Below are 10522 nucleotides of genomic sequence, written 5' to 3'. Positions count from 1 at the left end.
CACCCCTTCAGATCTGTCGCGAGGACAGTCTTCAGTAAAACATCATTTGCGGAGCTAATAGAATAGGGGTTGAACTTGCCTCACCGGAAAACCGTGGTATTCAAATAACTACCTACTACTTTTAAAAAAATTTAACAGCTGACAAAAACCACTTTTGCTTCGCTCTACAGGAGTCAGAGATTTTGGCAGCCGTCGTGTGACCTAGCTCAACTCAAGCCTACGAATGAGAATTCTTGTCTTGAAACCCCAAAAAGCTGCATACTTGGTGCTATTTATTTTTTAAAAAAATGGGTGCTGGTAATGAACGTTTGGTCACTGATCTTCACTCGTAAATACCCACGTATGGATAAGGTACAAAAAATGTCAAGCTGTTTGGTTGTGAAATAGGCAAATGAAAGTAGGAAAACTAAAGAAAGTAATTTTTACCATTTCTAACCTATTACAGTCCGGTGGGACTTCGAGTGATTCGAAGACCCTAGGTTTGGTTTCCAACTAGGCAACTTGAGTGTGTGGGTTTGAAGCTATAGTCTCTTGGACTGGGTGTAAAATAAGAGATAGACAGATCAAGCTATCCTGAGATAGGATTGGACTTATTTTTTTTTGAATCGACGAAGCAGAGGTTGCACAATCTGAAAATATGAGGTTAAAAAATTTCCTACCCTGACTAGTGGGCCATCAGAAAATGCGAGTTGTCACAGCTAGTTATTACGATGCAATTGCTTCAAAGATTTGCTCCGAAAGTTATTGGTGCCATGCAGATTATTTCTAGAGAATCGCCAATTTATCGCAAATTGAATCACTTCAGATGGATTTAGACCTAAAAAACTGCTCAGAATATAATCAGTTTAAAGGAGTAATATCATGTCATGTAGACAAATACTACACGTTGTAGACAATTAAGCACGTGTGCTTTCATAGATAGATTCCCTGACAGTATCAAATTTTGCGGTATGAGAATCTGAAGGCACCTTACGGTTCTCGATTCAGCTATCGTGGAATTTCGAGAGGTGCAGTCTAACAACTGAACTATCTAATTCGGCTCAATAACCCTACGAGCAGTTCATGCTCAAGTTCACTTCATTATCGATCTCTATGTCTATTCGGCTGTCTCATATTTTCATTTATGAAAAAAAAAAAATGATCACTTCATATATTCTGATAGGTCTAGGTCTGATTTCTTTAAAACTGTGACGCTGTGACGCTGTGACGCTGTGACGCTGTGACGGTATCACATTGAGAGGACGCGTTTCCGAAAAACATCGTACAGTAAATATCCATCCGCGATCTATCCGGCAGACGAGTTGTTTTTCTCCCAGTTTAGAGAACCAAAATAATTCAAAAGCCTATAAAAAATAGAGGAATCCACAGCCTCATTCGTGAGTTCACTTGAGGATTGAGGATTATGTAAGAATAGACATGTTAAATAATAATACGAAAAAAGCGTTTGGATAAGGGCTTGACTTTGAATGAAAAAAAGAGACACTTAATCAAATAATAGAACAATAAAGGAAGAGTTCCTACAGAAAAAAACTGGAATGGACCGAGGGACTTTTTAAAAGCATTCCGGTTTAATTCTTCCCTGCGATTATATAAATATGTTCCAGCATCTTGCGTGCTTTAATAAAAAATGAGGATGAAGAGTACCTGGGAAAAAAGCGCAGCTTTTAAGAATGTAAAACGCGGGTTTTATAATTTCTGTCCTCACTCCAGTTTTTGCCCGGGGAAACGCGATGTTCTTTTGCAGGACTTTTTATTTATCAACTCGTTATGATTAGTTGCAAAGCTGGCTTTCCCTCCCTGTGTCGCATTAATGACTTCCGCTGCTCTATGCAGCCGTGCAAGGAGAAAACGCCATATGAACATTCGAACGTTGCCAAAGTTCCTACGGTAAAATTTTAATTTTTGAGGAGAGTTCGAAATATTTTTTCTTGAAATTTTCTGATTCTTCAGATTAAATTGCGAATAAAATTCTCTAATAAGCTTAAGAAAAATTATTCATAAGTTTACATAACAATTTGTTTCTTATCAAAGGAAATTAAACAACGTCTGAAAGCTCATTTGACCTATTTCCTTAGCACGGCAATGTGTGTATGCGTTGCCCTCGACTGTGTATTCAAGAAATCGTATCATTGTGCGTGATTCCTGTTATTGTGGGGCGCATAATTTACAAAAAAAAAAAATTTAATGCCAAAATCCGCAAGGAACTCGATGCTGCCATTGCTGTTCCCTATAATTGAACTCCTGTGCTCCAAAAAAGGTTTGAAAAATAAGGGCCGAAATTGAGGAGCAACGTACTAGTGTAATATCTTGCTTCGAAATAAGAGGAAGAGGCTGAAGAAAAATAACACCTTTAAGAATATTTGAATGTTGCCAAATTTCCCCGAGACGAAACTTTCTTTTTAAGGCAAGCAACTTAAATTAACCCAATGTTACCACAAACACGGAAAATTTTAATTGTGTACATGGAGTGTTGTGGAAACAAATACACATAAGCGTAGCATAGGACTACTAAAAATGTTGGGAGGAGACGCATTTGAAATCGGAAGACAAAGAAGAGGTAGAAAAAGAGGAGGAAACAGAGGTAAACCAAGAAGAAAAGGAAGGAAAGCTTATAAAAAGAAATTATTCTTTTTTTCTTTTATTCCTTCCCTTCTTCTTTATCTACTTCTTCTCTTTAGAGTTCTTTTCATCTTCTTTCTCATCTCCCCCTTTTTATTTTTTCCCCTCCTCTATCTTCTTCTTACTTCTCGTCCTCTTCTTCTCCGACTCTCTTTTCTTTCTCTTCTCGTCCCTCCGATTTCTTGCGCGTCTTTAACTGACATAAGGAATCGTGAGATTCCGTCAAATGAGAGTTAAGAGCTCAGAATATGATTTAGGACGAAACGAGAAGCACCATCGCTGCCGTGCTAAGAGAGTGCTGTGTGAACATTCGAATTTTGCCAAATTTCCTCTCAGAAAATATTCATTTTTGAGGGAATTCCGGAAGATTTTTCCTTAAAATTTACTGACACTTAAGATCAAATTCTGGGTATAATCCTCTGAAAAATTGAGAGAAATACGTGTATCAATTTACCCGAAAACTCGCGATTTATTTAAGGAAATTTGGCAACGTTTAAGGGCTTATACTGCGTTTTTCCTCCGCGCGGCAGATCGTGCCTTTCACGAAATATTACGTAAAGTCAAATCGCAAATCTAAGATTCCGGCAGGAGCTCCACATCGGTTTTAGGACGTCTCCCACCTTTGTGAGCATGACTCCGTTCTTAATTGCCAAACTGTCGTTCTTCTCGAGAGGTGGCTGGCAGGCGGAAAGTAAGCTTTCGTTTGTGATTTCGTTCCTCCTCTCACGTAAAAACGCAACTGCATACCGAGAGAAGCCCTATCGGCTATCTAACTCCATAATTTCTAGGGTGCATGTGGACATTAAGATACGCCCTTGCGCCAGAGGGGCGACGATTCCAAGAAATGAGAGCAGAGCATCGTGTGTCCATGTTCAAAATGGACGTATTTCTGCCAAACAGAACTATGTGCATTATGACGTGAGCCCTGTTATGCATGTATTCTTTTGGGTCTCAAAGCTCATGTCTTAATGCACATAGTTCCGTTTGGCAGAAATACGTTCAAAATATCAGGCATATCGTACCTCCCCCGCCTCTCAGCGGAGAAGGGGAGGAGGTCCCTCTTCCTATCCGAACTTTCGGTCCATTGTCGCCTCCCAACTCGCAAACTACCCGTAAGTCCCATGAAGTCACTCACAGCCCAACTTTCGCTGATTTCGCCGAATTTCGCGCCAGCCTTGCCAAGTTGCTGGCGCGAACTTGCGCTACAGCTTTTGACGGGAGTCGCGCCTTTTGTAAAATCACTAAAAATTCATACTCTCAGGAATTTTTGGAGGTTCATAACTGCAACCCACCACGGAAAAAGTATCCCTAGTCTGCAGAAACTCAAAATTTACTCAAATCAAAACATCAGGAGAGTTCAACGAAAATATTGGGATTAAACGCCCGAGGGTGGCAAACTAAATCGGAGTGATGGTGGTTTGAGATTTTAAGTATGAAAAACATAGTTTCGGGAAAAGCTACTTAATGTTTCAACCTGCCAATTTGACTATACAAATTTTTCGGACCATCCAGCGACTTAACGCTCATTAGCTTGCAAATATAAGAAATCACTGGTAGCTTGTTCTTCAGGACATGCGATATCGTCGAAATCTCGATGTCGGATTTTTCGACCCACCTCGACCTTAAGCCATGGAAATTTAGAAGTCTCGAGCATGAATGTCTACTGTCATCTGTTGTTTAGGGCCAAAATATTGCCTATTTGTCATTTTCTGTAAGTTTCGGACGACATATAAGCCATTACAGCGCCGAGTAAAGGGGGAGAAAAAATTAAACTTATCTTTTTATTTTGGCTAAAACTAATAAATATATCGACTGACGCAGTGGTTCATCCGACCTGAGGGCAAACTCAGATCATGGAGGTTTTATTGAACTTTAGGATCTGTGGCAACGCCGGTTTTAATTATGAGGTTAATTTTGATCGCGGCGAGTGAAACGGCAGCAGAGATAGAGCCAGTCTCAAAATTAGCCAACTTTACCGCAAGCTTCAAAGTAGACAAAGCTCCCTCGATGCTCTTTGGCTGGAGTCTTTCCATGCTCCTTCCTCGAATTTGTTTGTCATTTGCCACAAACAGAGGTAGATCTCAATCACTTCTCCCCGATTCATCTCAAAGTTGAAACTTCTACTCCGACCTGCCCCTCTTTCCAGACTTTTGACCACATCGGGGTCCCCGCTGCGGCTCACTATTGGCCGAGTTTCTCAAATTTGAGACAGGAGAAATTAAGGATGCGAAGAATTGAGAAAATCCAGAGAAGGAACTAAAGCCGAGATTCCTTTATATTTAGATTGAAGGAATTAATACAAAGATTATGGTAAGATATCGAAAAGAAATCAACGGAGTTCTTGCATCCCGCGGGGATTATTAATTTTAAATCAACTATTTTAACTTAAAGTTTTGTGACACGGTGGTGCCACCGGTTTTCTTTTCTAAAATTAGCTCCAAAGCTCATGAGAAACTTTAAAAGTCGAGACTGTAGTAAAGGAGCATTCCAACTCTGTGAGATTATCCACCTGGGATTTTCGTTTATTTTATTCTGTTAATATCGGCCAAAAGGTTAAGCAAATTATTTATCAGAAGAGAGAGCAGGAGCACCGGCAATGGGGAGGCACAGGTAAATATGGAAGAAAGAAAACAAAAGAACACCTACGCTGACAGTGTCAAAACTCTACGCAGGACGAGCAATTCATGACACATTGGAAACTCATGATCAGAGTAATCACATAGATTTACATAATTGCCACTTACCAAATTCGTTAATAGGCACTTATATTATGATTACTTCGTTAACGGTCGACTACACCGACAAGAATCAAATATCTTCCGAGAGGTGGGGGGGGGGGGGCTGCACCTACTTTTTAGGTTTTCCGTCCAGAGTTCGAAATCTTATAATCAAAATGTAAAATAATAAAGAGTCTAAAAAGACCAATAAAGACCACTTGTACCAAAGTTCTGAAATCGACCAATTCTGAATCCGAAAACTCGAAACGTCGACCCCTCCCCCCCAAAAAACCCCCGCAATTTACTCAAAATTTAGGTGCTGCGCCCCTTATAATTCCCAAGGGAGGTCAGGGATGCTCCAAAACAACGTCAATTGCAGTCAAAGAGAAATTAGTGGAGAGGGTGCAGGGTGCATTGGCCTTCTCTTTAGGGGTTCATATTTGGGCCTAGAGTTGGCCGATTATGGATGTTTAGGCGTAAATTCAAGGTGAGAGTTTCCGCACTTTTCAAGTTTGATGCAACTGCAGCGCAATTCGATCAGGAACCCGACGTTTAGGATCATGACTGCCGCCCCCCCCCCCCCCCCCCGGTACTTACTCCAAAGAAGGGTTAGGAGGGAGAATTTCAGGACCATAAAATTGGGAATCCTTCGGGTCGACTCCCTATTCATCCCCGCGGGCCCTGACTTCATGTGACAACCGAGAAAAAAGCCTAGTACGCGTGGATATTCATGTGCGCGCGACCAGAGTAGTCCCCGCTTATTTGAAAAGTGGCGCGTCAATTTGTATATTCTGCCGAGCCCGCCACTGGAAATGGCGGGAACCAATGAGAGTGCGAGTTTCAACTTGTTTACATTTGCGTTATAGATCGTATTCGATACATCAAACGGCTGAGATTGTATCGATATCGATTGGTTCAAAATATAAACATAGCCTCAAAAGTAAATTCAGAAATCTGAGAGAACGGGTCTTTTGTAACAGATTTTTTATTCTTTTGCGTACCTAATGCCAATTTAAAGTGAAATTGTTAGGAATTTTCTCATTTTCAGCTTTTCCAACTTAAATCCTTACAGTTTGGTTTGAGGTTATGTGCTATTGTTTTGAACCAAACGATACATCGAACCGTTATCGAATACGGTCTATTTTGATGAAGGAGTTGTAAACAAACGTGGTTCATCGTTTTCTCGTCAGTGTTGAGAATAAGTTCTTTGAATATTTTAAAGTTGTGCGAGGTACTTAATTTTTGGTACGAGTGCGAAGTAGCTTTATTGGCCTATCTTGACCACATACCTCCAAACAATCTTTAATTCGGTGTTCCCTCGTTCAGTTTCGATCGTTAGTTCGTTACAAGTCGGCATCTCAAGGTGTGCTCTCGAAGTATCTGTAAGTTCTCACCATTAGTTTATTTTTTCATCCTCGCAGTTTCACTATGACTGTACCTACTGTTCGAAACTATTGAGGCTCTTAAATTCCAGGAAGTTTCAAACCTTCCATTTTGGTTTGTTCACCAATATTTAATGCTCCAGGGATTCACCTGTCATGTTGTCATCTACCTACCTACCCACTCAAATGTCTTTGAATGTCAGCATCTCATCAGTTAGTTTATACTTAAATTCAGCTCAAAGAGGGGTTTCATAGCTGAGGAATAAAATACTTCTTGCTTAGAAATAAGACTATGGCTGGTCTTGGTCAATTTTAGGGTCTAATATATGGAGTATTGTCTATTGGGTGTCATCTAAAGTTTGAATCTCCGATGATGATCATGCCTTAATAATGGTTGATTTCGTCTCTCAGGCCATGCAGATTCATGCATAATATAATGGAATAAACTTTTCTTGAAGCCTTGTAGCCTAGGCACTCATTGCTCAAGAAGGAAAACAGAAGAGAATATCCGATGACAGGCAAGAAAGACTAAGTGCGTTAAGGCTGCCATGAGCATTCACATCAAATGTCAAAATTGATAAGTCTTTGACCTTCTTTCATTCAACTCTACTTTTTCCCTTGTTTACCTGCTGCACTGCAGCAAATAGTTAATCTTTCCTGTTGAAACCTACTTGAACGCACTTGTGAAGCAGCACAAAAGGCTTCCTCAGATAGGCGGATTGTTTAGGCATTTTTATATTTTACCCAGATTAAGTAACAGACACTAACAAGTGAGGATATATTTTGATTATTGAGTGCCTAATTGTTAGTTTGTATTCTTTATTTGAACACTTATCTTGTATATTGTTTTTCTCACAGAGACAGATCTGTGTCTGACAACATGGCGGACTATATGCATGTTAAGAGAAATTGTCAGGAACAGCTGCCATGGTTCGTGGTTACTGCAGATCTCTACCTAAGTAAGTATCACTGCCTTACATTTATAAGTACTTTCCTTGAAGACAATATTGCCTCCCTACTAATCGTCTGAAGGTGGAAAAAAGCACTGATTTAGTCCTAAGTGAGCAGCTCAATCAAATATAGGAAGTAAAACGGCGACTGTCTGGCAGTGTCTTGGTCTCCACAAGCATGGCTTTCTTATAGGAGCTAGTATCGGTGCAATATTTTTATCTGATTGTACCCATTTTTCTTTTGAGGCCAGTAGGCGGACTGATAGATAAATCAAATTTGAGTATTTTTCATGATTAGGTAACTGTTCTCCTATTAAATCAGAGATTATAGAAAGTATGCATCAAGCTCTTCATCATTTTTGTTCCCAAATGTGGGTTGGTATGCAAGAGAACAAAATGTACACTTATTTATCCAGAAGAAATATTTTGAATTAATTTTAAATGTGTGCGCAAGAGCTCACAACATGCTCTCGTTGGCATTTGAAAGGTTCTGTAGAATACTAAATCAAAGAAAGGGACATAGACTCCATTCCACATTCAACTATGAGTTTAATAATACTATGTTAGGAATATAACAGCTGATGAGTCAACGGGTCCCTCTAGTCTAATAGGATTCCTCAGGAGGAATCGAGAAAATATGTGTCTGCAATTCACCACAAGATCTCTGGATCAAGAGTGGATGGTGCAAACCCTCCTTTCCCCCTTCCTTTCTCAAAACTGAGCTAAGATTTAAATGAATTGGCACCCTTAATAGGAAAGCAGCAACAGCAGCAGATCTGGTTGATCAGTCTTATCCATAACAATAATTCGCTTTCAACTAACAAGCAAATGCCTGCATTGCTCTTCGATTTGTTCATCAGTTTCAAGTCATTCATGGGGCTCTCAGAACTCATTGTAAACAACCCTGTTGTGGAGGAATTTGTATCATTGAGGAAGGAATAAATGACACTCACAGAAAAGGTGTAAGTACTTCTTGGCGAAATTATCTTCTGAGGTTTGTATAAAACTCATAACAGAAGTTGGAAATTGACAAATCCTCATCACGTGTAGAACTCTGTCCCTATCTTGTTCGTTTACATTGGGCTCTAAGGGCTCCATGAAATTCTAGACCAATCAGAAAGTGGTCCTGTTCCTGTTACCATGCACGAAAAGAATTGAGGTGCGGCAGTACTTCTCGGTACTCTGCCGTGCTAAGGAAAAACGCCGTATGAACATTCGAGAGTTGCCAAATTTCCCTTGATAAAACACGTATTCTTGATGACATTCATGCATATTTTTCCTTGAAATTTTCAGATATTTTTGATCAGATTGCGCACAAATTGTCCGAACATTTTGGGGGAAAAAAATATCCAAAATTTTACCAGTAAATTCGGTTTTTAGTGAGGGAAATCTTGCAGTGTCTAAAGGCTCATACGGCGTTTTTCCTTAACACGGCAGTACTGTACTTGCAACAATTTTCGACGGACGAGCGCGTGAGGACATGGATTAAGAGGAGTCCCTGGTCTTCGGGGGGGGGGGGGAGGGGGGGTGCGCGGCACCGCACCATCTCGGGCTGCGGTGAGTTTATGCTCCCCGGCGCGATTAGTTGGGGGGTTTTTCTCCCAAATTGCGGTCTCGGGGCGTGCATAAAGCATGTCAGTTTACGGTGCCGCTGCGGTTCGGCCCCGGCGCGGCATCTCTATTTTCCGGTAGGCGCAACCACCCCCGGGCACCCCCGCCCCAGCCCGGCCCCGGGGGGCGGGGGCGGGGGAGGGGGCGCAAATGATAGAGTGATAAGAACGAGACAGGAGGGGGCGGCCCAGAAGGGGAGGGGCGCAGAAAGGGGCGAAGCAACAGTCCCTGCCGCCACCTGCATCCGCGACTTGGCTGGAGCTCAGCTTCAAGCTCAGTTCCTCAACTTCGGCGCCCGACGCCCCACGTTCTCGGCCGCTCTCTCGTCCGTCGCGTGTTTTTCCGCGAGGATCGCGCCGAATTTCCGCCGGAAAATTTTTTCCTTTTCCTCCCGACTCGTGTTTGTGTCTATGGTGTGTCTTGCGGTGGCATGAGCACGTGCTTTCATGAAGACCTTTAAACTTCAAAACCTGGATTTTCCCCCCTGAAAACTATTGCTCCCGGCATTTACCGGTAGTTTTTAATCGCGTTCTTTACCGCCCGCCACTCAAACCTGATTGATTCTCAAACTCTCGACCGAATTCTTATTTCTCTAAACCTAGTCCAAGTTTTGAGCACTGTTTCATAGTCAACGTTCACCAAACCGGACTCAACAATTTTTTCTTTCTTTATTTTTTAATAGTAAAATGGATTAAAAGAGACAATAACTCATTCTCAAGTCCGAAGATCTGAAGTTAAATACAACGTGTCTGAAGTGGTTTAATTGTTTGCTTTTGGCCTTCCGTATCAAGTTTTTATGGTTTAAATTGTGTTCGATTGGTTGGAATTTCTAATTAGTTATCGATCCTTATTTATGGTGCAACCATTCGAGCCGATGATCTAGGTGAGTCCTCTTTTATTGATGCATACATTTTTTTGAATGGGGGGAAACTTTTTTGACGCAGCAATTTGAGGCACGAGCTTCTTTAGTTCCTAGTCTCTTTAGTTTTTTTAGTCTTCTTTAGTTTCTTTAGTCCTCTTTAGTTTCTTTAGTTTTCATCATAAACGTATGAAGATTCGAAATCCAAAATTTCCTAGACTCGATTAGTTATCATGTGTTGATGAGATTCTGCACTTCTGCAGCTGTTACTCTTCTTTAACGCGAATGAAAAGGCGCTGGAGAATCACGAGGTTTGTCCTGTAACTAATAGACCAAAAAAAAAAAAATAGGAGACTGTGCGCAATAAGAAGCTCATGGATTGAA

At 41.0% G+C, this 10522-nt stretch overlaps 1 protein-coding gene across 4 annotated transcripts in view; it reads left to right on the top strand.

Annotated features, from left to right (window-relative positions):
* The first annotated feature begins 6515 nt into the window (after positions 1 to 6515).
* The window catches only part of LOC109041282 (lachesin), a 300747-nt gene continuing 296740 nt past the window's right edge, over positions 6516 to 10522 (top strand). For 2 of the 4 annotated variants that reach the window (XM_072298655.1, XM_072298643.1), the window contains exons 1-2: positions 6516 to 6718; positions 7577 to 7677. The gene's annotated coding sequence lies outside the window, so the exon portion shown is untranslated. Of the gene's footprint in view, positions 6719 to 7576; positions 7678 to 9525; positions 10163 to 10522 lie in introns of those variants that run through there. The other 2 variants (XM_019057573.2, XM_072298663.1) reach the window with 1 other exon arrangement.

This window comes from Bemisia tabaci, chromosome 1 (genome assembly GCF_918797505.1).
Source record: "Bemisia tabaci chromosome 1, PGI_BMITA_v3".
Taxonomy (NCBI): Eukaryota; Metazoa; Arthropoda; class Insecta; order Hemiptera; family Aleyrodidae; genus Bemisia; species Bemisia tabaci.
This window is presented reverse-complemented; position numbering and strand designations above follow the sequence as displayed.